The sequence below is a fragment of the Balaenoptera borealis genome (genome assembly GCF_965194805.1).
Source record: "Balaenoptera borealis genome assembly, chromosome: 7".
In the NCBI taxonomy this organism is placed as follows: Eukaryota; Metazoa; Chordata; class Mammalia; order Artiodactyla; family Balaenopteridae; genus Balaenoptera; species Balaenoptera borealis.
In genome coordinates this window covers 73255145-73282973 of record NC_138864.1, presented here as the reverse complement: position 1 = coordinate 73282973, position 27829 = coordinate 73255145, and the positions used below count along the sequence as shown (strand labels likewise).

The following is a 27829-nucleotide window of genomic DNA, read 5'->3' as shown; positions in this document are numbered from 1 at the left end:
CCCGAGCGCACGGCTCTTTACCTGAGGGGCCCGGCCGCGTCGGGCCTCGCGAAGGGGCTGCGGGTGTCAGTTCGACCTTCACACGTGTCCACGGCGGCGCGGAGCAGGTAACCCGGCTTGGAGGAAGGAGTTACCAGCACTCTCTCCGGCGAAGGGGTGGGCACTACGGCGGAGGGAGGAGGGGCGGCGGAGGGCGCCGCCCGCGCCGCTCGCTGGGGGCGGACGGGGCTGCGGGGCTCCGGCCGGCGCTCGGGGCCCGAGCCGGGGAGGCGACGGGGGCGGGGTTGGGGGCCCCGGAGGCCGACTCTGCCGGAGACCCTCCCGGCGGCGGGGTTGGGGGCTCGGCGCTCAGTGGCAAGCGAGTGTGCAAATTAAAGCCTTCCGGAGAGAGGGGAGGCGGCCGAGACCCGGCTGTGCTCTGAGCCTCCCCGCTCCCTAGCTCTCTGCTCCGAGTGGGGGGCGAGAAAGAGGGGGGAGTTCAATGAAAATTTCCGGCTTTCACTGCAACTGGAGTGAGGGATCTTGCGACTAAAATAAGAGGCGTGAGAGGGAGAGTGGGATGTGTCGTCGGGAGTCGGCGGAGTTACCAAACCCAGGGTCGCCCAGAGTTGGGGTTTTGACAGAGTGAGGCGGGCTGGGCGTATCAGCAGTCTGTGATGTAGACGGATGGGAAAAACACAAAACAACCAACAATAATTATGAGGGGCCGGTGGGGATGGTAAATACCAACACTTTCCAAGAAACTGAAAAATCAGACCAAAAAAATAACTCTTCTCTATTTAAAAAAAAAAAAAAAATTGGCAGGACGCCTTGCAGAAAAGAAAATACTAATCTGTCCAAGCACTTTTCACTTTCAGCATGAGCTACATTTGTTTTGTTTTCCTTCGCTTCCTTTCGGCCTCACAAAGCCCTATCTTTTCCTTTTGGACAGAGGATATGACTTGGAAATTGTCAGGCACTCTTGTGGTTAACGATCTACTTGAAGGAGCTGGCCGGTTCACAATTATTAAGAGATTAGCAAATGCTGAGGGTTCACTAAGGTATTTCTGGGGAGGTAAAAAGCCTAAAATTGATTGTAAATAACAGAACTGCAAGGTAAGAGACACACACGCACACACACACAAAGAGCAGACAACACGATTCGGTGGGTGCTCAGTTTAAATGCATTATTGGAATTCTGAAATTTGAAACCTTGTAAGAATGTATACTTTACCTGCTGAGAAAACCTGAATACAGTTATTTCAGGTGAAAATGAGATTCTGGAGAAAAAGAAAAGTCTTCTAGACTTTCTACAGTGATGTAAAACAAAACTTAAAATAGCTATTTTTTTGGAAAGAATTCAGTGTTTTCCAAAATCTCTATCTGTAGAATACTTGAAACCCTTTAAATATCTTAATGCAAACCCTAAAAAATTTTATTTATTTCAGTGCTCTGTGGAAAAGTAAAAACCCAGAAAAATTCTGTTGGAATTGAAAACACTACCTTATAAATCTTTTGACTTCACAGTAGATCAAACTTTTGCTTTATAAAATTGATTCTATATTACAGTGTGAAGTAACAGGTTAGGTAAATAAAAATTGTTGCATTTCCATTAGTGAATATTTTGCAATGCATTATAATAATTTATTCTTAAAAAATAAAAGTGAATAATTGTGTTTTTTATGCTTAAGATAGTTCATAAAATACATTTTGTGTTTAGAAGCATATCTTCTAAAATGAAATCCAATTTCTGAACAAAATTTGTATGTGTAAAGATATCTATAATCTCATATACCTTACAGACTTAAGAAAGCCAATTGTTGGATTTTGTATTTATATAAAATATTGGATCACTACAAATCACTAATCAGACTTTAACCAGAGACACAGATGGGAATCCTCCATTTTGATAATTGCTTACACTATCAATGCTTTTTAAAACAAGATTTACTTGCTGGTAATTAACACATTTATATAATTCAGAAATAATTGTCAATAAATAGTCATATTTATTGGAACCAGCAAATGATTGTAAGAATTTGAGTAAATAATTTGTTTAAAAATATTAAGCTGTAAATATCTTTTAAATTAACTGATAACTGTCTTTTCTACACTGGGTTGCATTTTGAATTGCTGAATTTGGTAACAACCATAGATGGATTAGAAACTCCATGATTTAGCTTACTACATCACTTGGGCTATGTCAAAAACAATGAAACTTTATTTAATTATATATGTTATTACTGAGTGTTACCTCTCTTTATGTCATCTGCTTTCTCTGATACTGTTAATTTACCATGTTCACTCACCCTGGTTATGGTTCACATTAACTCCAGGTTGGTTAAGCTTCAGACCAGGAAGTTTTACAATGGATTGTATAAAATTAGTAAATACCAGATTGTTTTTGTTTATGGATAACTTCCTCTGTGGGTAACAGGTTATCATAACAAAATTTGCACAAAGTTTATAAACTGTGAACCAACTTCTGACTCCTTTGTTTAGGAGTCTTTGATGAATGAATACATCACTCCAGAATAGTGATTTGTACCAGTATTTTCACACCGCATCTCAGGTATTCTAAAGCTGAAAATCATCTTACAGTTTTTTAAAAATTAGAATTCATGGAATTATTTCCAGATATGATGTTGCAGGTTACCCTAAAAGTTTTCTTAGTGTCACATAAGAGATATATTCCGTGTGTGAACATTTTATACCAAATATCTGTACATTTTTGTTTTCACTAAAATAAAAATATAAATTACAGACCAGAATTAAAATTTTTAACACTTTAAGAAATGAGAAATGTGTTTAAAATTAGTAATTATATAATGTACATCTAATTCTAAATGATCTCTAATTTATATTAGCCATTTGAATTTATAAAATACATTTTCTAGAAACTCAGAAATGAGGTTTTACTAGAATCTACTACACAATCATCCTAATTAGAGGTCCATGTAGATTTATACTTTTTGTCTATAAAGTTCTGTTTATCATCTTGATAAAAAACCTTTTCTGGTTTAGTAACTTTGAAATTAGTTACCCTCATTTTAACTTGATTTATATGTGTATGTGAACATTACCTTTATTGAGTAATTACCATGAAAAACTTTTTAACAGAAAAAGCATAATATAATTCAGTGCATTTGAATGCATTCTTCCCCCCTACCCAGGCATTTCCAAGCTGTTTTTTTTTTGGTGGGGGGTTCTTTAAAATATAATATTGAAAATTTGCTAAATATCCTAGAAAAAAATCAATTGTACTACCAACTTTTTCAACTGTAAAATTCTGGACTTTAAATTATTTTTTAAGTTCAACCTTCTAATTAAATTGCTTCCTGTCAATTTGGAGATGATCTGGATTTTTCTCTTCTTGTTGCATGTTATCTAGTGCATTTCATTTGAGCAGTGGAACTTGAAAAGGTTTTGATATTTGCCGTGAAGAAAAAAAATATATGAGTTAGTAACTTATAAAATTTAAGGAGAAAAACCAAACATTATTATCTATTGAAAACATTCCATTTTCATGGAGTGAAATTATAATTATCCCTATGCAACATGTCAGTACTATGTTCATATTTGTATAATTGTCATCATCTTTTCAATGTTTTCCTTTTGATAGACACTCATATCTTCTTTTTCCATTGTGTGTGTGTGAGAGTACCTGTATGTTCCTTGGCATATTGTTGTGACACGTTCCAAACATGTTCTTAAGATTCTTTCATCAAGTATATTAGAATTCTGAGTAATCAAAAAAAATAACTATGGAAATACACTTACAAAGATGGTGAGAGTCACATTGAAATACCTACATTTCCTTTCCGTTTAGAGTATCCTGTACTTTTCACTGACTTCCTACATTTCTTTTCCAAGATAATACTTGCATCTCAACTGCACACATGGCCTAACAATTGTGTCACCATAGCTGCCTTTGGTTGAGCTAAAAGGTGTGTATATGTTTTAGATAAATCGTTCAGATGAAGCAGTGAAGGTCCAACACAGTGGGGGTGAACGATGATACAGTGGGATCTGGGAGATAGGAAGAAGGACAAAGAAAGTCACCTGGGAGAACCTCCTGTGAATGGCTTGGCAGCAGGAATATGTGAAGAAAGCACATGCTAAGGTCCCGGGGCCAGGAGATGTTCCTCAGTGCTCTAGGTATGGCATATCCAGACAACTGATTCTTTTGGAATGAACAGCATTCTATGTCTATCCTATTATGCAATGAATGAGATTGTACAGTGTATGCGTCCATATTCAGGTAACTCTCTTATGTTGTCTCCTTATGGACTTTCCCTGAAAATAATATAGAATGGAATTCTTTGTAGAATTCTCTGAATGCCTAGAAGAAAGTACATAATAGCATAGCTCTGTGGATCAAACAGTTTACCATAAATTGAAGAGAGGATCCAATTTTTAATCCCTACTATAAATTTGTTCTAGGTTTCTCATAGCTCTGTATCCCCAATACCTAGCACTGTAACTGGCAAGTATTTTATGTCCAATAAGTGTTTGTCAATGGGAAAGTTGACTTTGTATCCTTTATTCCTTCTTCTTTGGGACAATCTATTGATTTCCTTCAGGGGGATAATATTAGAATAATTTTTTTATATAATCCCTCCAAAATTTAAGGATCAGTGTGCTGATTTCAGGACCCCAGAAATGTATCTCCTCTACCTTCTGTTCCCTTTCCTTTTAGCCCTCTTCTCTAAATCCGACAGTCCTTTCAGGGCCCAGCTCTTCCTTAAAACCTGGAAGATTCCCTCAGCTCAATGACATTCTCTTTGCTCTAACTCCTAGAGGCCATCTGCTTCCTACCTTCCTCAAAGCTTGATGCTCTGCTACCTGGCACCATGAGCTCCCGGAGAGTGTCCACTGTGCCTTGCTCCCTTTGGCAATGTCCCAGCACCTGGCTGTACCATCTGGCTATAGTAGGTGGTCAGTGAACACACAAATGGCTCTTGTCTCTCTCCATGAGTGTTACTGAGTCAAGCAGGCACAGAGCAGCCTGGAATCGTGTGACATAACTAGGATAACATTTGAAAGTGGAGGACGGTGTTCCACTTTGCTTAAACAGGAAAGAACAATGGCATCCTGCTACTTTGTGTGGATTTGTTACGTTTTCTCTTGTGTTGCAGATATTAGTCATTTAAAACATTTTTGTCTGAAAGAAAACACATTTAGATAAATTACTAAATTTGTCTGAAAGACGAATTCTAAAATCTTATCAGAAAGAAAACGTGTTTAGATAATTGTCTCCATTCCCTAACCCTGAAAATCCTGATTAAATGATTTTTCTCTGAAAAGAAGAAATACTAAACTCGGAGGTAACTTAGATACTGTAGAGCCCAGAACCTGGAAAGATTACTCATTTTATTTGCCAATATCCTTAATATTTATGTATCCTAAAGGGCAGAATCCTTGATTTTTAAGTCAGGAGCTTTGTCTTTTATTCGTGGTTCTTCCTCTCTCAGCAATGTTGACTGTACCCTCAGGGGACAAGATATTTAACCTTTCTGACCTTCAGTGTCTATGCCTATTAAACGGGTCTGCTAATCATTCAGGAAGATGTTATGAAAATAGTTTGGAGAGAGGCAGCAAAGAGTTTTACCTTTGTAAGACAAGATATGGGAGTATAATGGAGGTTGCTGGTCCACATGAAATTTAATATGAAGTTGGCTATGAACTACCTGCATAACCTTGGGCAACACGCTTAAGCCCCTGGGCCTTAAGGTCCTTGTCCGTAAAAGAGATGATGAGACTAGATGATTTGTATGGCTGCTGCAACTTGACAATGCTGTAGTCCAGTCCAGCATGCTATCTATGCCTGGCACCATCATGATACATCAGTTTTTATAAATGCCCTAAATTAGAGTAGTGACGGAGGATGGGACTCTGACGTCAGCAACCCAGAGAGGGGTCTGGATTTCAAATGTGAATTATATTGGGGTCTCTCTAACTTAAACCTCTGGATTTTCAAGACTGAATAGAAATGAGGACTTCTAGAAAAACATTAGGGGAATTCACTAGCGTTTTCATTAGAGATAGGGAGAGAGGAGCCAGGTTTTAATCTTTTTAGCTAAAACTAAATATGATGCATTAATTAATCAACTCTCATTACTAACATCTGATAAATAAATTACAATAGTACATACAGAACTAGGATACTGAAGATTAGAAATCTTGGCTGATCACAGAAATTCTTCAAAGATATCACGAAGTCTAACTTTGGGAGATGTGACGGGACATATCTGTAAACTACTAAAAACATCAGTGGCTGCCAGCCCCCCATGAGGTAGTAGAAAGTGGGGGGGCGGGAGGGTGAAAGGCAGTATGCAGTGAGTCTGAGGGGCTCCAGCAAAAAACAGAAATTCCAAGAGCTGCGGATCCAAAACCATTATTAAAACGTGTGTAGAAGAACAGACTGTTGCCTCTGTGCTTTTATTTTCTAACACATGAGCCCATGTGCATGGTTTTAAGGTCCTCCCTAGATGTACAGGGAAAAAACATTTAGGCAGTTGGAACCAGACGTTCCTGGATCAGAAACCTGGCTCCATCATGTAATCCTGGACTAGGTTCTTAAACCTTCAGATCCCTCGTCTCCCTCACTCATAAAGTAGGGATACTATTCTCCGTCACAGTAGGTTGGTGTGAGAACTAAACAAGTGCCAACTGTGTACATTTTGCATTTAGCAGACACTTAACAAATATTAGGAAACAATCAATATCCCCTTTGTGAAATCACATTTCCTATTCTTTCTCTTTTAGGGGCAGCTAACCCTTTGACTGACATGTCGTTCTTTTTAACTGGATTGAAACATCCACCTATTGCAGAAGTAGCAGCCTAAAACAGAGCACACCTAAAATTATCTGGGGCTTTGACAACACCACAACTGTCTCTGGGTGTGTGAGGAACAGAGGAGAGGGTGGGGTGTCTCGCCTGAGACCTCTCTGTCTTGTCCAGATCTTATCGCAGTACTGCTCAGTCTCCTTAGTCCGTTCCTCACTGTCCCCCCTCACTCTCTTCCCTACAAGTGGCTCTGTTCTTCCTTTCTCCACTGCTTTGGTGTGGCCTGAGGGCCAACTCATTCTGTCCCTTAAATATGTACCCCATACTTGTGGACACTTGTCTTAAAAGCCCTGCAACTCGGCTGCCTACCCGCAAGAGCTCCTCTGTGGATCACGCCTCCACAGTCACTGGCTCCTATTTCTCTTGTTCGAAGTACTGACTGTTATCCCGTTTGTCATCCTCTCCATCTCCGCCCTACACATCAACCTGGTCTTCCTGGCTTAGCAGAAGTTTCCTTAGATGACACTGTATTTCCTACCCCATACTCTCTCCTTAGAAACTCTGGAGGGGAGCTACCCTGTCTCCCCTGCCCTTTTCAATTTTTATTTTTTGAACTCCCCAGGGATATTTCCTCAGCTTCTTGTCCTTTGATACTCAAATGCTTCCTTGCGAGCCATTTTCCTCATCGCTTTCTCATCCTTACCCACGGGCCATCAGATACCTGGACCACCCAGTTCCTGGAGTTCTGTCTTCTACTGTCTCCTACTGAGGTCCCACAGGATGATGGACTCCTTCAAAGAGGGGTCTGCAGCTTTTATTGCTTCATCTCTAATCCTGGCCCAAAGTCAGTGAACAAGAGGTGTTGGCTAAAGGAAAGCTACAGTATCATAGGAAACACAGGTGCCATCAGATGATCTTCCATCTGAGCAGTGACCTGGCACTCTCCCAGGCACATCTTGCTCACCTGTGTCCTTCCTGCTCCGGATTCTATGCTGTCTTCTTTAAGAGTGAACCCCGGAGCAGGGTAGGTAAAGGTCTCCAACTTTGGGTTGCACCATCCCCGCCTCCCTTGATACAGGAGTACATAGAATGGTTGATAGAAAGCTCATGAAGCTGAATTGATCTGACCTATGGGTTCATGCTGGTCAGGAAGAGCCATGAAATCCAGGCAAGGAAGCTTAAACTTGATTATTAGGCAAAACACAAAACTGATTTAAGATTTTTGAACAGGGAAGGTGGCTCTTAGAGCAGTGATAGCACAGAAGTCATAGTCATAGTCATAGCATAGATAGTCACAGAAGTCAAAGGAGATTACTTTGGTACTAGCAGGGCCAAGAGGCTGGCATCAGGGAGGCCAAATTACAGGCTCCTGCTGGTGGTGAAAAGACCCAGAATGATAGTTAAGAATGGGGAAAAAAAGAGAGAATGGCTACAAGAGAGAATTCAGAGGAAACATTTGACAGGATTTGGTTAATAACAAGATAACAGAATAATGAGAAGAGTTAACAAGTATATAGCCTGTCAGGGCAGCTCTGGCACTTTATATAAATTAACCTATTTAAACCTCCTAATTATGTCCATTTTTCAGACAATGGAACTGAAGCATAGGACCAAACTTCTAACCAGGCTTTGGGTCCAAGGTATGAAAATAATTAATAATTAAAATACTACTACTAATATAGTGTATAATAGATAAAATAAAGATGGCTTGGTGAAGGGTTAGGAGTTCCATTTCTGAATCTGAGATGACAGCCAAATGAAAATATCCAGTGGTCACGTGGAGTGGGGAGCCCTTTCACTTTTGCCTGGTTCTGCCTTAAAATACACCCAGATCCACCATCCTGGAGAAACCCACTGCTGTTTTCAAATGACATTCTGCTTTTTTCCCCCTTTCCTATTGGCAGGGCCAGTTGCATGGGTTGCACAGAAGGGTCTTGTGCATGGTAGAATGCTCTGCTGTGGCCATCGTAATAACTTTTGAGCAAGGTGCCTACATTTTCATTTGGACTGGGCCTGCAAATTTTGTAGAGGGCCTGCCTTTCTGCTGGAACATCTGGGATGGACATTTCAGATGTGGGCATTCACTTCACAGTTCAGGCCTCCTTCTGAGCAGTGACCTGGCACTCTTCAAGGGATGTTTGCTCCTTTCACTGCTTCTGTGAAACTGTTCTTTCCCACATCATCACTGATGCAGTCAGTGCCAGTTTTTTCTTAGTTGTTAGGCTCTGCACTTCTTACGCTGGTTTTTCATCTTTTCTCGAAATTCTCTCCTGTCTTAGCTGTCATGACCCATGACGTCTGCCACTTCTTGATTTGATGTTCTTTTGTTTTCCACTGCCAGCTTTTCCTCTGGGTCCTGCCCCATACCTGGAGGTATCTTCTACGACTCAACAATCAGCAGCTGAACTGCTCTTCTGCAAGTTCAATTACTCCCATTTAACCCCTCAGAACGTCCCTTGTGGTATGCATATAAAAATGGATTTCTGGGGCTTCCCTGGTGGCGCAGTGGTTAAGAATCCGCCTGCCAGTGCAGGGGACACGGGTTCGAGCCCTGGTCCGGGAAGATCCCATGTGCCGCGGAGCAGCTAAGCCCATGCGCCACAACTACTGAGCCCACGTGCCACAACTACTGAAGCCCGTGCGCCTAGAGCCCGTGCTCCGCAACAAGAGAAGCCACCGCAATGAGAAGCCTGCACACCGCAACGAAGAGCAGCCCCTGCTCGCCGCAACTAGAGGAAGCTCGCACACAGCAACAAAGATCCAACTCAGCCAAAACTAAAATAAATTTATAAAAAAAAAAAAAACGGATTTCTATCATCCTTGTAGTAGTCACTGCCTGGACCCTAACCACAAACCCGACCTGATTCACTCTCCTTTTCTCTACCTGTTCTGAATTTTTCCACCTGTTGACTTCATAACTCCTCAAATTTATGGCCTCTCCTTACTCTGTTGGTCTTCACCTTTGACTTCTCTACTCAACCACCAGTCCGTCGTAGGGTGTTCCCCAATTCCAACTGTTTTAGGCCACGCTGGGAAATTCTTGGCTTAATCCAGTCCTGTCTCCTGGCCTTTTCATCTTGACCAGGTGCTAGAAGCTGATGCTCCTACCAAGTCTGTCTTAGCTCTGTTGGTGTCCTCTCACCTACCTCTGCACATCTGACCCCGAAGCTGAACAAGCCTGACATTGAACTTTGCCTCGCAGAGCCACCCCACCCACCCTGCTCCTGCCTATGTGTTTGCCAAATAACCAACTTTCTTGAGAGCCCATTCCTTCTAGGCAGTGCTACTATACTTCCCTAGTCCATTCTCTATCTTGGTTTCCCAAAGATTATTTCCTATTTTCTGTCTTCTCAGATCTCCAGCACTTTCTTCCCATGCTCATTGTCATGATGCCCTTACTTTTTATTTCACAGAGAAAATAGAAGAAATCAAGGGAGAAATTCCATACACTTGCATGCATGCTTACCCTTTTTGAACTGCTTTCTTCACTGTCTCCAGGACCCCACTCTCTTGCTTCTTTTCTTCTCTCATGGCCACTCCTATTCACTCTCCTTGTTGGTCATTTTTCCTCTTCCCATCCTCTAGGTTGGTGTGTGTCAGGGTGTTCGGGCTGCTATAACAAAAATACCATAGATTGGGTGGCTTAAGCAACAAATATTTATTTCTCATAGTTCTAGAGGCTGGGAAGTGCAAGATCAGGGTGCCACCATGGTTGGGTTCTTGGTGAAGACCCTCTTCCTGGTTTATAGACAGTCATTTTTTGGTTGTCTCCTCACATGGCAGAGAGAGAAGCATTTTTCTTTCTCATTTCTCTTCTCATAACAGTACTAATCCCTTCATGAGGGCTTAATCCCTTATGATTTAATTACCTCCCAGAGACCCCATCTCCAAACAGCATCACGCTGGGGATTAGGGTTACAATGTATCAACTGGGGGAGGACACAAACAGGGAGTCCATAATTATGTTCTGAGGATTAATCCTTACACCTCCTTTCCCTGCTCTTCACCCTCACACTCTGAGTAACCTCATCTAGTGCCCTGAATTTAAATATCACTTGCATACTGATCCTCCAAGATTTACACCTTCATTCAGATATCCTTTTTGAATTCCAGACATATATATATCTCCAATTGCCTTCGTGATGTTTGATGCGTGCACAGATGTCTAATAGGCATCTCAAATTTAACACATCCAAAACTGAACTCTTCATTTTCCTCCCCAAACCTACTTCTCCCACAGTTTTTTCCACCTTAGTAAATAAAATCTGCATTCGTCTTGTTGCTTAGTCCAAAATCTAGCAACCCAGCATGACTCCGTTCTGTTATTCATGCCCTATATGCACTCCATCAGTAAATCCTGCCAGCCCTACACTCTCCAACCACTAGAGCAGCCATCATCATCTGTCACCTGGTCTCTTGCAATAGCCTCCTAACTGGTCTTCCTGCTTCCAGCCTTGCCCCTCTGCCTTCTCCACACAGCAGTCAATGTGATGCTTTTTAAAACTGAAGTTAGATCATACCATTCCTGTTCAGCGTCAAGACCCTCCAGTGTCATCCCCTTTCTCTCAGAGTAAAATCTAAGTCCCTTCCACGGTTTACAAGCCTTACATAGTCTTGCCCTACTTCATCACTGTGCTGATTCTTCTCATCTCTCTCCCTCTTGCTTCTTCTGCTGCAACCACACTGACCTCCTTGCTGTTCCTCAAACCCACCAAGCATGTTCACGCCTCTGAGCCTTTGCACTTGCTGTTCCCTCTGGATGAAACGTTCTTCACCCACACGTCGGCATGGCTGTCTGCCTCATTTCCTTCAGGTCTCACTCAAAAGACATCAGAGGTACCTTCTCTGACTATGCTGCATGAATTGCATCCACTCCAGTCTCTCTCTATCCATCTTACTTCACTTTATCATTCTTTCTTAGAACTTACCATCATCTGACACATTATAGGTTTATTTGTTTATTTGTTCTGTATGGGTCTCCACCCTACCTCCCAGAATGTAATCTGCAGAAGAGCTTTGTTTTGTATGCTCCTGTATCATTAAAATAGTCACGTGGCACAGAGTGGGTACTGAATAAATATTTGCTGAATGAATAAATGAACTCTCCTCCTATTACCCAGGCTTACAACTAGTCAGTCCTTGGCTGGGTTTATTAATTAAGTTTACTCATTAAGAATAACTGTCTATAATATATACGCTAGGGCAAGCCTCCTTAATTTAGGTATTTTACATCCAACCAATATTCTGCTAGGGGACTTCAGCTGGGATTGTTCACAAGGGTGTCACTTAAGGATAATTTGATTCATGCACCATAGATTAAATTATATCTAAAATGACTATGACTATAAAGTCAGGATATTCAATTGATTGGAATTATCTCTTAGACTGGAATGTGTCTGTAACAAACGTAAGTTTTGTTTAAAATATTTGTCTCTCCTCACATGAAGAGTGGGAAGCAGTTTGGAAACCAGAAATGTCCAGATTCACGTCTCAATCCAACACACTTCTTTCCTACCATCTTATTACTGCAGGTTCTTGCATGCCTGATGAGCGCCAGTCATGGGGAGCACAGTGCCTTAGAGTAGGGGCAATGGAGCTCCGCTATGTTGGCTCAAATCTAAGCTCTGCCGCTCATTAGCTCTGTGTCCTTGGATGGGTTACTTAACCTCTCTGAGTTTCTTTTTCTAGGTTAAGACTCTGTCTCTGGGGTTGTCCTGAGGATTTAATGAGTTAATTCATGTAAAGCACTTAGAGGATTGGTGCAAAGAAAGTGCATGTTAGCTATGATTGTTACTAATATTCCTCCGGATGAAACAGCTGTCACTTCCTAGAGTTTTACTGTCCTTGTTCCTGGGCACCTGGCCCAGGATTTACTCCACAGTACTCTGTGTCCAACTGGTACAGCCACCACACCCTTGGAGCCCTTGCTGCTAGCGTTATACGCTCAGTCATTTTCCTTCCTTTCCTCTTTCCTCCCTTCCTTCCTTCCTCCCTCCGTCCTCTCCCCTCCCCTCTTCTCCCCTCCCATCCCCTTCCTTTCCTTTCTCTTTCTCTTTCTCATAAATTCTGCCTTTCCTTACTTTCTCCTCTACTTCCTCTCTCATGCATTGCCCGGTCCGTTCTGCATTAGCTCTCTCTTTCCTCTCCTCCATTCTTCTACTCTTTCTCTCTGCTCTCATTCACAGAGTAAGAGTTCTGGAAGGAAAGGACCTGTCATGTCACCAGGAAGAGTCCCCAGAAGCAAATCTTTCAGAGCGCTCACTTCCTGGGTAGAATTTTGCTCTTTCTGGCAGCACCTGCTTTAGAGATCAGAGGGACTGTTTGCTGCTCAGGTTAATCAGAAATGCCATCTCAGCACTTTTAACCCATGTGTGGGTTACGCCAGCAGCACCCAGCGTTTTACAAAACACTGACTTGTCTTATCAACAATCACGGGCTAACCGTAAAATCGACCATAACCAATTGTATTGCTTGCTGCTCCGAGGAGACATCAATGAAATAATGTGGTTGTTTTGGCGCCTAATAAAGTTCAATTCCAGTGATGGTGAGAATGTAGGAAGGAATGAAAGACATGTTCAGTGGAAACATGTTTTTTTTTCCTTTCTCCTATTAGATTAGGAACGCCGTGAGTGAAGGGACTGTGCCTGCTGTATTTTCAGTGTATACGATTAGTGGCCAGCTTAGTGCCTTACTCAGAATATGCGTTCAGTAAATAAACATTCCCTGAATTTTTACTTCTCAAGAATTAGACAAACGTGGTAAAAAATTCTGAGTACACAAAGACGACAAGAAGAAAACCGTGAATAAGGACAGTGCTTCACGGGATTGTCACGTAGGTAGCTTAGTAAAACAAAAACGTCTAAGCACTAATTGTCACACCACTGAAAACATTATCACAATTCTCTACAGTTCTATGAATTTTTATAGCACCCTTTTGGCAATTACTACTAAAAATTATAGTGACATGGAAATATATCTTATTTCTATTACTTATCATTTATTACTCTATTATTTGGGGAACTAGTTTCTACTGTTGTACCATACACATCATGTACCTTCAGTACCCATTTGCTGAGTAAATGAATGAATGATTAAATGGATGAAGTTATACTTCCATTCATTCAGAATGTCTGAAAAGGTTTCACATAATTGGATGGTCTTACTAAGCAAAAGTTACTACCTATATAATCTATGTGGATTGATATTAGAACATAACATTAAAAGGTCAAAATTATATTAAACATAATGTTATCTTTTATGACTCTAAAGGCACTTCAAGATCGTTAAGTTACAAAATTAAAAGAAACCAACTAGGCACCCCAAAACATAACTTAATCTTTTCTTGGTCTACCAGTATTTTACCAAGCCTTTAAAATAAATCTGCTTTTTCAAGTTGTTTAGTTGTATGGATTCTGAATAAAAAGCAATTTTTATATTCTGGTTGGAAAGATTTAAAGAGACTAAATTACCTGAGAAAGACAACATAACACTAAACCAAAGTGATAAAAATGATTGTACTTTAATTTTTCTTTAATACATTTGTATCTCATCATATTACATTTCTAGACCAAAATGGTTTGTACATCTCTCTTGCTTGAGCAGGAGGAAATCATTATAATGAAGAGAGTTATTGAAAATGGTCCATGTTGTGTAATTCCCAGGATAAATGGGCTGAGTAGCAAATATTTCTGTTGTGAACTGTTTTATACTGAAATGTGCATTATTAAACCCATTTGTTGAACACATTGAAAGATCGAATATCTTCCTAACCTGACACTGGAGAATGTTTATTTGCTATTCCTCTCCTTCCTCTGCTCAGATATTGTTAGGTATTGTTTCTGGGTTTTCTGGAATCCATCCATATTAGAGGGGAAAAAATCACAGATGAAGAAACCAGAATTTACAATTTATAAACATATTTTAAGCAAGATCATAAGAAATTTAAAATAGTATACATAATAGAAACAGCATGTGGGAAAGCATATAGAACAATGGTGGGTGGTGGGTGACTATTTTTTATACTATCATAAAGATCCTATATGCCTGAAGAACACCAAAAAAAAACAGTAGTCATCGGGCTATAAGACTTTGAATGCAGCAAAAGAATGCTAGTGATCAGGATGGTTTGGGGGTGATGTTATGCCCCTTTGATTTTACAAGTATGTTAGTTTATGTATACTGTGTATTTAAGTAATATACCTTTAACTATTACCCTTTAAAACACAATCAATTGTTTTTATTTCATTTAGAGCAATTATATGTGGGTCCGATTCCATGTTCCAATTACTTCTGAAAAAAGCCTCTGTTGAAAAATCAGTGGAAACCCCAAAGACTTAGAGTTGGTGTTCATAGCAGCCGGAGTGGAAGGAGCAGAAAGCAGTCTTCCTCTTTGATGATCCTTTTCTTTCTTCTTTAGTAACGTCACTTATATAGAGTTGAATTGGAAGTAGGACATCTAGGTGTAGATTCATTTATTTACTCATTGAATCAATCCATATCTATTAAGTGCCTACCGTGTGCCAGCTCGGTACTAAGTACAAGGATGTCAGAAGTTGTTAATGTGGCATTGGAGAGACCTTAAGGTCAAAAATCTAGAATTGTATGTCAGATAAATGGTAGTAAAAAAGTGTCTTTGAAGCAGATGGGAATTGAGGGAAGTTAAGTGGAGAGACAAGTGATGTTGAGGAGGTGTGGAAGGGATATGTGTTATATTTGATTCTTCAGGAAGTCTTTGCCATGAAAGAGACAGGGAAGATACAGGAGCTTTTGAGGTACATAGGTGAGAATTACGTGCATAGAATTGTTGGGGGAATATTCCCAGCAATGAGTCAGGGGATTTTTGTTGGCATTCCTGGCACTGTGGAAGCAAGCACGAGTGCGTTATAGGGAGCAAGAGAACTCCCAGGTTTTCTCCAGCAATGTTCTTGGGCACAAACAGAAAAATTGGACAGTGTGCCTGGTGTGGGTTTGCCCACTGACAGGGTGGGTCACAAGAACATGACGGGAGCCTCGTTGTTAGGGAAGGCAATAACAGGGGCTGAGTAGATGGTTCCTGGGTAGGTCAAACTATGAAGGATTTAGTGTTCATTGAACTTGGTGAGCAGAAAACAAGGAGGGATATTGGAAGGGGCAGGGGTGCAGTGGTAGATATGGGGTTGTCTATGAAAAGCAAACATTCCAAGTTACCTCTAATGGTTAAATTCAGGGAGTGATCTTGCTGGTGCATGGCTGAAGTAGGGTGCAGTTCGAAGACTGCAGTGAACAAACAAGATCATGGGACTCTACAGTTGAGGTGACTGATGGAGCTCTAGCATGAATTTTGGAGATGTCAGAAGTGATGATGAGGTCTTAGGATGTGGAGGAAAATCATCAGCCAGATCCTGTGTTCATCTAGGAAGGTGGAAGTGGGTCTCACAGGAATTCAGTAAACAATATCTGTGGTGCCTTTAAGATGGTGGAAGAGAGAACTGATGTCAATTTTAAATGAGGAGGAAAAAGAAGTGGACAGTTGAGTAGTCCAAAAGTTCAAAGTCTGGGCTTGTAATTTACTGGAGGAAAAAACCCCAAGGGGGCCAGAACTTGTTTTGAAGACACCCATATACTATATATATAATCAGACAACCACATTTTTTCTAGATTCATTCAAGTAAATGTTAATTTGTTGTTGTTGATTTGTTTATTCATCACTGTAGATGCTGTCTCTGGTAAGAAAAAGATGTTATTTTATATTTTTACCTTGAGTTCTTTCTGACACTGCTTTTGTAATATTTCTTCAGAGGCTCCCAGCTTTAAAAATGTCAAACAGTGGGAGGACACACTTTCCCAAATACCAGATACCCTAGGCTTTTTACATACATCAAGGATGAGATCCAGTTGGTGGAACCACTAAACTAAAGAGCATGTTATTTTTTCAAAGTAATCCTCTGTATCTAAAAGAAAAACACTGTATTGTTCCTATTTTTTTTCTCCCTAAATGCCATAATGTATTTAATCTTACTCACATAATCATGGTCTTGGACTAGTTTTTGAAACCACCATTATATTAAGTATGTAAAATACAACTGATGTGATTATTGAAATGTGTACCTTTTGCATTAGAATAGAGAACACAAAGTTTCCTGACATAGGAATAGTGGTCTGATAACTTTACAGTCACGCTAGTATACTTGTAGATATTCTGATTATTGCAAAGCCGGTGTTTTGCATGGATGGTTCCCGAATTTATTGACAAAGCATAGCGAATGCTATTTAAATCATAATAAAATCCCTTCTGAGGAAATTCTTTAGTAGGGGCAGTATATGGTTGACGTTGACCAACACCTGTCCTTTACAGTTAAGTGCTAAAAGGCAGGTGTTCTTACATTTATTGTGCTTCTGTTGGGCTTTTCATCACTACTGTAACACTTATCTGAAAATGCTGATAATTCAAAAGATTTCATAGCGACCATACTGTTTGCGCCTTATCACTCAGAGCAAACAAACCCTATTCATTCATTGGGATGAATGTATTACTTTTCAATCCTTACTTAAGTAAATCAAGTCCATGGAATTCCAAAGTAAGATAGTACCACCTTCCTACTTTCCTTCCTGCAGCGTTCATTCTCTTTTGGAAGACGGTCATCTTGCCTGCTGGATCCTTCTCTTAGTCTGGTTCTGTTTGATATGAGATCAAAGGGCTTTCATCTTCTGTATCAATTAGGCTGGCTGTCTTGTCTCAATGAGATTAAGTAGCCTCTGGAGACCAGTGACACCACAGCTGCAGTAGATGAGCTGATGGTTAGCATGCAACTTGGTTGTCCTAATTCTTTCTAAATGATAGTTTGTCTAGTCTGATGTCTTTCTTTATGATTGTGTCTGTGGCTCATTTGTTCAGGGCAATCATGCAGCACACACCAGACCTGATAATCAGTGATTTGAGTTTCTGAAAAGGCTGGTGAGACACATCAATTCTCTCCTAAGCTTAACATATTTCTCATACTAAGGAAAGGTCCAGATTTTTTGTTTGTTTCTTTCTTTGATCTTTTTGGTACAATATGAAGTACCAGAATATTTAACTCCAAATACATTCTAAGTCCTATACCCAGAATTTACCCCAAAGTTGCTTAAAGGAAGCGTTATCAAAAGGATTTGCTAAGCCCCAGGCAAAGCTACGTAAGCCTGGTGTGAGTTCTGCTACATGTAGACTTCTGTATCTGGAAGTTTATAGTCTGACTGTTCCACAGTCCTATTTAGCCACTTCTTTTGAGATAAGACTTGACTTCTCTCACTGAAGAAAGTGAAGCAGTGTTTTTAAAGGAGTAAACAAGACACTGGTAGGTATTAACAACATTCTCTCTCAGTATATTCATTCTCACTTCACTTTCAGAGATTTCCTAGCCAGCTGCTTCTTCAAGAAAAAAGACGTCATCAGGCAGAAACTCACTGAGTTTGTCTTCCTCACCATCTTCAGACTTCTCTAGGCTTACACTGATTCTTTCCTTCTTCCTTTTTATCCCAGAAGAAGAATTGCTACCTCTTTCTAAGTCTCATTTTTCAATCTGTGCCCCAAAGACCTGGTTTCCTCAGTATCCCCCCTCCTCTCATGTCTTGACCCCTCCTTTCTCTTCTGGGTACACATGTGCTCAAGACTCCACCAGACGTTAGAGAAATAAAAAACAGCGACAAAAACAACCACTCTTTCTTTAGCTCAACTTCCTTTTTTTTCTGGGCTGATGCCTTACATTTCACCTTTTCTTTATCATCACATTCTTAAGAAAGACTACATGACTTATTCTATTCATTGGATCCTATTCTCTTTTTAATCCACTATTATCTGATTTCTGCCCCCACCCTGCTGCTCTCGCGAATCAAGGAACACTGTTCAATTCTCCTCTGACTCGCCTCTCTTTTCCATTTGCCAGTAATGATTAGTCTCTCCGACAGGAAAGCATCTTCTCTCCTGAGTTCTGTCTCATTTCCTTCTCTCGGTCCCCCTCATATACCCTTCTAAACGTTCTGCCTCTTCCCTTGTTTTCTGTCCCTCTGTCCATCCTTTAGAGGATGGGGTTCCCTAAGGTTTCCTTCTCATCCTTCTCTCCTCCCCTGTTTCTCTTCCTCCTCACCCCTAGGCAATCTCATGCATTGGACTGACCTTTCCGACAGCCACAAACCTGCATCTCCAACTACTCACAGGAATTCTCCTTGAGGTACCTCAAAATTCAACACACGGGAAAGAACTGACATGCCCCGCCTCTCCTCCATGGATTGCTCACCACATTTCTTTCCCATTCTCCCTAGCTCAGTCAGGACCTCAACATCCTCTCAGATGCCCTAGAGGGAACTGTGACCCTCTATCTTATCTTCTGACTTCCTCTCAGTTCTACCTCCTGAGAAACCTTCTGTGCCCCTTCATTCTTCATTCCATTGCTTCAGTCTAGATTAGAGCTCATCACCTCACACCTGGAAGGCTGCATCTAGGCTTTTCCTTTGTCATATTTCTATAACTACATCTCATCCTGTCACTAGCAGGATTAAAGACTTCCTTCAATTTCCAGCTGCCTACAGAATGTATTTTAGTCCAGACTCCTTAGTGTGGCACACGATCCCCTTCAGAATATGATCAAGTCTAGTTTTCTAATTACCCTCTGGTTGCCCACCCCCATATGCCTTTACACACTCCAGAATGTTCCCCATCTGTGCCTTCATAGCCAGGATCGAGGTAATCCTTTTCCCTGAAGTGCTCCTGCTGGCCTGTCTTCCCTGCCAGACCACCAGCTCCTCCAAAGCTATGTTCACTTCTCCCCTATGGCAAGGATGCTCTCCAAGTTCCGACTCTGTCTTCGAGATGAAACAGAAAGGCTTAGCTGCCTGCCTCAGGAAGCATTAGTAGTCCTCTGTCGCCACTCCTACAATTTTCTATTCATGCTCTCTATTACAGCACTTATTATATTGATGCTATATGTTTACTTTTCCATTTCCTCCCACTGGACTGAGTATCTCAAGAGCAGGGAACCTCGCCTCATTCATTGTCATTGCCACCCAAGTGGTTAGCACAGTGCCCAGAACACTGTAGGTACCAAATAAACGTTTGTTAAATAAACTGCCACCCCCCTAAGCCTTTATTATTTGTATTTGGGTTATTTTTAGATGTCAAATGGCGCTTTTGTTTTGAACAGCTATATAGGATACATTTTATTAAGTGCTTATTAATTTACTATGAACATTTCACCAACAATGATCACCACCTGCACAGAAAACTGAAAAATCTCATTTGTTAGAGAAGGATCATACTAAGTTAGTAGAAAACAATCCTGATTTGTGGGAAATTGAGCCTGAGAGAGTGCTGAATTAAAAGGAAAGGAGTGAACACATAAAGTGATATACAATGCTTGCTCATGGCACTGGAATGCCAATAAATGTGTAACATCCCACACCCTGGAGGGGTTTTTTTTTTTTGTTCTTTTTTCCTTTTTCCCCCCCCATCTATTGGAAAAGAGAAACTCAAAAAGAAGGTAACTGAAGTTACTTAAATTTATGCTAAAAACTAAGATTAAAAACTACACTGAAAATCCCCTTGGTCCCAAGAACCATAGTGTTTCTATAGACTGTGTTTCTACTGGTGTTTTCCTCATAATCACCAAATTATGGGACAGAAGAAAACGTGATTATATTTAAAATCAGTTGAGGTGGGCAAGCTGGGGAAAAGTTATGGGGGAAGCGAAGATCAGAAGAATCAGCTCTTTTCTCTTCCCTGGGTTCCTCTACTCTTGTAGATTTGCACAGATAATGCACATTCACTGTACAAAAATCAGTCAACAGGGACAAGCTCCCTGGTCTATAAATTGGAATACTGATCTAAGTGAGTCTGGTTTCAGAGTTCCTATTTTCTATGGGCTAACAAAGTGTGAGTTATTTTGTGAACTCTTCATTACCTGTATAGTTCAGGTACTTTAAATCATTAGTAATTATATTAAATAACTCCACATTTTCTTTTAGCATGGTGAATCCTCTCAAAATAAGGCTGTTTCGGGAGATCAGCTCGGTGCTTTGTGACCACCTAGAGGGGTGGGATAGGGAGGGTGGGAGGGAGGGAGACGCAAGAGGGAGGAGATATGGGGATATATGTATATGTATAGCTGATTGACTTTGTTATAAAGCAGCAACTAACACACCATTGTAAAGCAATTATACTCCAATAAAGATGTTAAAAAATAAATAAATAAATAAATAAAATAAAATAAGGCTGTTTCAGTCAACCCAGTACAGCTACTATCACTGTATTTTTCCCTTTTATTTTTTCTTTCTTTCTTTTTTTCCCCCTTGAGTCATGTTGTGCTATGTTGTGTTATGGGTATTTCCCAATATTACCAACCCAGGTACATCCATTTTCACTTAACCCATATCCTGTTTCCTACACTCTTCTAAGCTTTATTTATGAATCACTCAAAATTTTACATACTCCAGAAATTACATATTTACTTTTCAGAATATAGCAACCACTCTTCCCCCCTTACTTGAAATATTTTTAACATCCCTCCTAAATGAATTCATCATTGCTCATCCTAGTTTGCATAATTATAGTTGGCTCTTATGATGAGCCAGGGAAAAAGAAAGGGAAAAAAGTAATTATTAAGACTTTTTCCCCTTTCTTTTTCCCTTGCTCATCTTTTTTATTCTTCGCAGAGGCTGGGGATCTGGGGGGGAGTTCTCCCATAGGGAGAAAGGCATTTGACTGTGAGGGCCATCACAGCTCATTAATTATCTATTGGGCATTGGCTCATTTGAAAACTGTTAGGCAGGTTGGGATTGGAGGTTGGAAGAATCAGGGTGGAAAGCAATTTGTCCGCATTAGAAAAGAATCGAGGGGCTTCCTTGGTGGTGCAGTGGTTAAGAATCCACCTGCCAATGCAGGGGACACAGGTTCGAGCCCTGGTCTGGGAAGATCCCACATGCCGCGGAGCAACTAAACCCGTGCGCCACAACTACTGAGCCTGTACTCTAGAGTCCGTGAGCCACAACTCCTGAGCCCACGTGCTACAACTACTGAGCCCGCATGCCTAGAGCCCATGCTCTGCAACAAGAGAAGCCACTGCAACGAGAAGCCCATGCACTGCAACGAAGAGTAGCCCCCGATTGCCACAACTAGAGAAAGTCCGCATGCAGCGATGGAGTTCCAATGCAGCTAAAAATTAAAATAAATAAAAATATGTGATATTCGTTTTAAAAAATATATATATATATACAAAAGAGAAAAGAATAGCTATGGAGAGCCCCAAACTCAGAGAGATGACCCAGCCCTGCAATAGGATTTTGGATTTGGGAGTTTTTAACAGCTTTTGAAGGATGAAGAAAGCACTCCTAGTATACTAGAATTAGGAAGCAGTGCTTCAAGTTTAAAAAGAATAAATAAAGCTTCACCCAGTGAAATGAAATTTGGGAATTTACATAAGGAGATAGTTTAGGCTAAAATTATAAGGCTCTTCTTGGGAATGAAAACATAAATGATTATTGAGGGTAGATAGGACGTTTGGGAGCTCATAATTGTCTTTTTCAATATATAACAAATATAAATAAATACATATGTATAATAAAGATATATTTAAACAGGTAATTTAAATTATGGTTTTAAAAAAGTTCAGACAATACAAAAGGGTGTACGATGAAGAATAAGTCCCCCTCCTTCCGCTTCGTGTTCATAACCCCCCTCCCTGCCACACACCTCCTTCTCAGTTCCCATTGCTGGACAAAACCACTGCTACTTAGTTGGTATTTATCCTTTTGGAAAAATTCTATGCATTTACAAACATACACGTGTGTGAGGTTTTTTTTTTCAAGTCTTGAATGATAGCATACTCTATACACTGCCTGCACCTTATTCACCACTTATCAACGTGTTTTAGAGATCTTTCCTTATGAGTCCATATAGAGCTGCCTTATGTTTTACAACCACGGCAGAATTTAATGAGTTATTCCCTTTTGATGGACATTGAGGTTGTCTGCCCTCTTCTGCTGTTACAAAACTGTACTGCATTATAACTGAGCAGAAAGAACAACATGAAACCCTCATAATGGGAGGGCTGGAGGCAAGGTGGGACAGAATGAACTGTTGCTGTCACATGAACCGAACCACTTTAGGTTCTGGTTCTCTGTGTGCCTCGTTGCCGTGCATAAATAGGGGGAAAACACACAGGAGCTCATTGAGAGGGCCACTTACCATTGCTTCCCTGTTAGGATGGCACATTTCCGTCATGTGGAGTCATTATGTAAAGTATCCCAAGTCTTACATGGCAGGGGGTGGGGTACGTGTTAGGAATATACCTGAGTTATTTGAGGCGAGAACTACAGTGTGGAAAGAGCACTGGGTTTGGGTCACAAGAACTTGGTTCAAGCCTCAGCTCTGCCTTTTACTTGTGTGATCACTGGAAGCCATCTTAGGATCTCTGAGCCTTATTATTATTTTTCTTTTTCTGTAAAATGGGGAAAATAGTACCAACTTTATGTTTTTAGGATTTAATGAAGTAATGCTGATGAAATGATGATGTAAGCCAGTGGTTCTCAAACTTTCGAGAGTTACTGGTTCAGAAGGTCTGGAGTGGAGCTTGAGAATTTACATTTCTAATAAATTCTCAGATGATGCCCATGATGTTCTGAGGACCAGAATTTGGGAAACGCTGGTAGAAGCCACCAAGGACTGATAGGTGGTGTTACTGCTTTCGTCATTATAGTTATTCTCCTAGAAGGAACCCTGTCTTTACATATCCCCTTAGAGAAAAGTGAAAATTCTGCCAGCCAATCAAGTACAATGAAAACCACAGAAATCTCTAAAGAGACTGAACTTGTTGCGGGTGGGGGATGGTATTAAACACATAATTTTGCACACTCTGAGTTTATTTAAATGTTCACACACCTCTGAATTCGACGGTAAACAGCACTTGACAGGAAGTGGAAGTACAAAAATAAACAAGAAAGGCTCATCTCATGGCATTGCTGCCTTAACTGAACACAGGAAGTCCTGGAAATCTTGCAAGACTGTCTGTTCCTTCATGATGTCTAGCCCGATTTTAAGATCCCAAACTATTTTTGGTTTGTTTTAGTCAGGGTTCTCTCGAGAAACAGAAATAATTGGAGGGAAAAAAAGTATATATGTATGAGTGTGTATATTATATACATATAATGTATGTATATATACACACATAATATATGTGTGTGTATATATACATTATATGTATATCTATATATATTATACATATATATAATATATATATGTATATATTTAAAGAGATTTATTATAAAGAATTGGCTCCTGCAATTTTGGAAGCTGAGAAGTCCAGACCCAGGAGAGCCTATGGTATAGTTTCAGTCTGAGTCCGAGAACCAGGAGCACCAATGATGTAAGTTTCTTTCTGAGTCTGAATACAAAGGCAGGAAAAGACCAATGTCCCTACACAAAGACAGTCAGGCAGAGAGAGAGAATTCTTTCTTATTCAGCCTTTTATTCTATTCAGGCCTTCAGCGGATTGGGCGAGGCCCAGTCACACTGGGAGGGCAATCTGCTTTACTCAGCCTACCGATTCACACATTAATCTCATCTAGAAACACCCTCACAGACACCCTCAGAAATAATGTGTAACCAAATATCTGGGGACCTCGTGGCCCAGTGAAGTTGACATGCACAATTAACCATCACAATGTTGTTGATGAATATCTGAAATGAGCTACTTTCAGTTTGCTTATCATCGGCTTTCCAGTCTACAAGACTGCTTCAAAACACTTGATGTTTCAAGCAGCACAAACTTCAACTGTGGCTGTGTGTATAGTCAGCTTCATATTCTAGTTGTCACACATCTTACAGCAAAACATTTCAGTGGACTACTTATAGCTCAACCTCAAGATGTTTTTTAAAACAAAATTTTAGGTAATGACGTCCAGTGGCTGCCATCATCAGTGCCATCACCATTATTATATTTATTACAAGAAAGGTGCTGCCAGCAGGTCTGCCACTATACAAATGCTGTTCGGTATTTAAATATATGTTAAGAATAATTCAGAGTCATTGATTTATTATTGTCATAAATGTGTGGGAATCTAGACATTTGGCTTTTAACACTGAAGTGCTATCTTCTGAAAATTGCCATAGACATTCTCCCCATCCACATCCCAACTAATAAATTCAGCCTGTGGAACAATAGACATACCACAGGACATTCCTGGGATCCCAAGAGATATTTTTAAAGACAAATATTAAAATGAATGAGACAGCCACAAGGGTCTGGAGGTAAATTCATATGAGTGATGAAGCAAAATTTTCAAACCACGGCACAGTAAGAAGAAGATGTTGGGGTTATATGTGAATAATGCTTCTGTGAATATGGCATCTTATTGTGGTGGGTTTCCTTGCTTTCCATCTCACTGATTCCCTTCTTGACGTTGTACAGCTATTTCCTCTGTAATACAGAAAGTTTCCCTTAAAGAATCTTTTTCCACAGCTGGCTTTCATCACTTCTTGATAGGTACCTAAATATTTCAGTTTCTTCCACTTTATTTTCCCTTAACAATAACTGCTGCCCAATCAAATCATTCATCTTTTCCCCTGTTGTATGTATTTGAGGTACTGAATGAGTGTTTATCAAGCACCATTTGGAATCCCCTATTTTCTCTTGTTTGGCATTTTCATAGAGTCTTGGTCTCAGTTTCACTTGGAAGTTTGAATTCAGTTTTTCTAATCGTTTAAAATTTTTGAGTTCAAAATTCATTGTGAGCTTTTTCTTCTTGTCTTGCCCTATAGAGACTTTTGTGTGTAAATGAAGGAGAAATCTTAAAACCTAAGACTTCTTTAATAGATCATGCTCATTTATAAACAATATTCAGACATATACTGTGCTTTGAAATCTCCACAAATGATAACAACTAACACTTATTTGCTATTTACTATGAAGTAGGTGCATGGCAAATTTCTTTATGTGCGTTATTTCATTTTTCCATCAACCTAGAAGTTAGGAATCTTTTTTTTTTTGGCCGCGCCATGCAGCAGCATGCGGGATCTTAGTTCCCCAACCAGGGATCGAACCCGTGCCCCCTGCAGTGGAGGTACAGAATCCTAACCACTGGACCACCAGGGAATTCCCTAGGAAACTTATTAAGTGCTTTCTTGCCCTTGGTGTCCACAGGCAATCTCAAAATTATTATCATTGTTTGAGTTGAATTTCTTGTATTTGTAACCCAAAGAGAATTCCTTTATGTAAACATGATACATGTTATTATATACACATGTGTCTTTGTGGGTGTGTAAAACAAAGTTCTATATCCTGGGCAAGGGGAGATCAGGTAGAAAAGGTCTGTGCTCTGTTGGTCTCACACCTATTTACACTGACTGAATGTACAAATCCCCAGAAGAACCTCCTGAGAGAACAAAACAAAACAAAGCAAAACAAGCATTGGAGTCAGGAGGCTAACTTGCAAGGATTTCACTTGCATGGCCCCATGGGAAGGATTTGACCTTAAGACAAGAAAATCTGAAGGCTGAATAGGTAAAACATAAATATGGTTTAAAAACCAGAGAATATAAAAAGATATACAATAAAAGGTCTCTCTACTATCCTACTGTTGCCCTCCATTTGACCAATTCTCACCCAGACCCTAGATTAGTAACTGTCCTTCATTTCCTATGTCAATTTCCATAGTTTCTTCAAGCAAATACAAGCAAAACCAAATATAGCTTCTTATTGTTCTTCACTCGTTTACAAAGGTAGCATATTTTGCTTTTTGTTTGTTTGTTTAGCTTGGGCTTCTTTCCCTATTGGTATAAAGAAAGCTTCCTCATTCTTTTTAAACCACTGCTTAATGTTCTATGGTGTAGATATATCATCATTTATTTAAACATTTCCTTTTGAAAGACATTTATTTGCGTTGTTTCTAATCTTCAGCTGTTACAAACAACGCTACAGTGAATGACTTTGCACAAAAGTCATTTCTTACCCTGTGCATGAGTATGTGCATGATAAATTCCTCCATAAGTAATTCTGAGTCTTTAGTGGCTTTTGTTATTTCAAAGTGACCACCTAGTTATCCTCTCTATGGAAATGCACCCTGAGGGGAGAAAGGAGGTGCATGTGTAAAGCTAGAAAGGGCTATAACACCTTAGGGCCCAAGCCACCCTATTATGGGAACCCCCTAAGAGAGCCCAACCCAGGAAGAAGAGCCCCATTCCTGTCCACTTTCAGAGGAAGGATAAGTATGGATCCTAAAAGTTGCTGAAGAGGTGATGTTGGAGAGGAGATAGTGGCCTGAGTGAAGCATAGGGCTGTGGTGCAAATGTGAAGCCATGATGGTGCTGTGGGCTGCTGGGGCTTGAGCAGAACTTTGTAAAGATTAGTGACCACAGCAGTGCAGGTGGCCCTGGGGCAAAGGATGGCAGGAAGACAACTGTTTTCCATGTTCTTACATTTTCCCACTTGCAACTAACACTCTAACAAAAGCCATAGTACTGGGAAGCCTGGTGATATTTGGGTAATATATGCTCAGAAAAGGTCTTGAAGAATTGAAAGATATTAATGGAGGTTTTCTCTCGGAGTACAGGGTAAGAAGTTAAAGTCCTACTTTGCCCATCTCTTGATGTTAATAATTGTTAATCAACTCTGTTGAGAGTTGTTGTGTATCTTTCTTAATTTTTCTATATATATATACCTATCTTTACCAATGTAAATAATTTTTGTTAGATAAATAGGATATCTCTACACATACATATTATTTTGTAATTATTCATTTTTATTTTAAATATGTATTTTGGAGATATTTACAAGTTAATATATAAGGATCTACTTTAATCTCTCTAAATGCTGTATAGATGTCTACCATAATTTATTTGACCATTCCTGATTTTTGGCTATTAGAAACAGTGCTATAGTAAATACCTTTGTAATTGTCTCTGGGCATATATGTGGGTGCTTCACAAGAACTAAAGCCTAGACATAGAAATATTGGACTGAAGGTAGGCATATTTAAAATTCTGATGGATACTGCCATATTCTCTTCTTTTAAAAAGGTTTTTGCTAGTTTACTCTCTTGCCAACAGTATAGAAAAGA

At 40.1% G+C, this 27829-nt stretch overlaps 1 protein-coding gene and 1 long non-coding RNA gene across 2 annotated transcripts in view; one reads left to right on the top strand and one right to left on the bottom strand.

The window, feature by feature from the left end:
- Positions 1 to 174, bottom strand: part of CDK6 (cyclin dependent kinase 6) — a 233821-nt gene extending 233647 nt beyond the window's left edge. Inside the window, exon 1 of the mRNA XM_082398549.1 lies at positions 22 to 174. The gene's annotated coding sequence lies outside the window, so the exon portion shown is untranslated. The remainder of the gene's footprint in view (positions 1 to 21) is intronic.
- On the top strand, positions 2 to 23041 carry LOC309631846. The gene is made up of 3 exons (XR_014246607.1): positions 2 to 107; positions 8358 to 8409; positions 9111 to 23041. It is a non-coding gene; the product is annotated as an uncharacterized lncRNA (long non-coding RNA).
- Positions 23042 to 27829: the final 4788 nt, after the last annotated feature.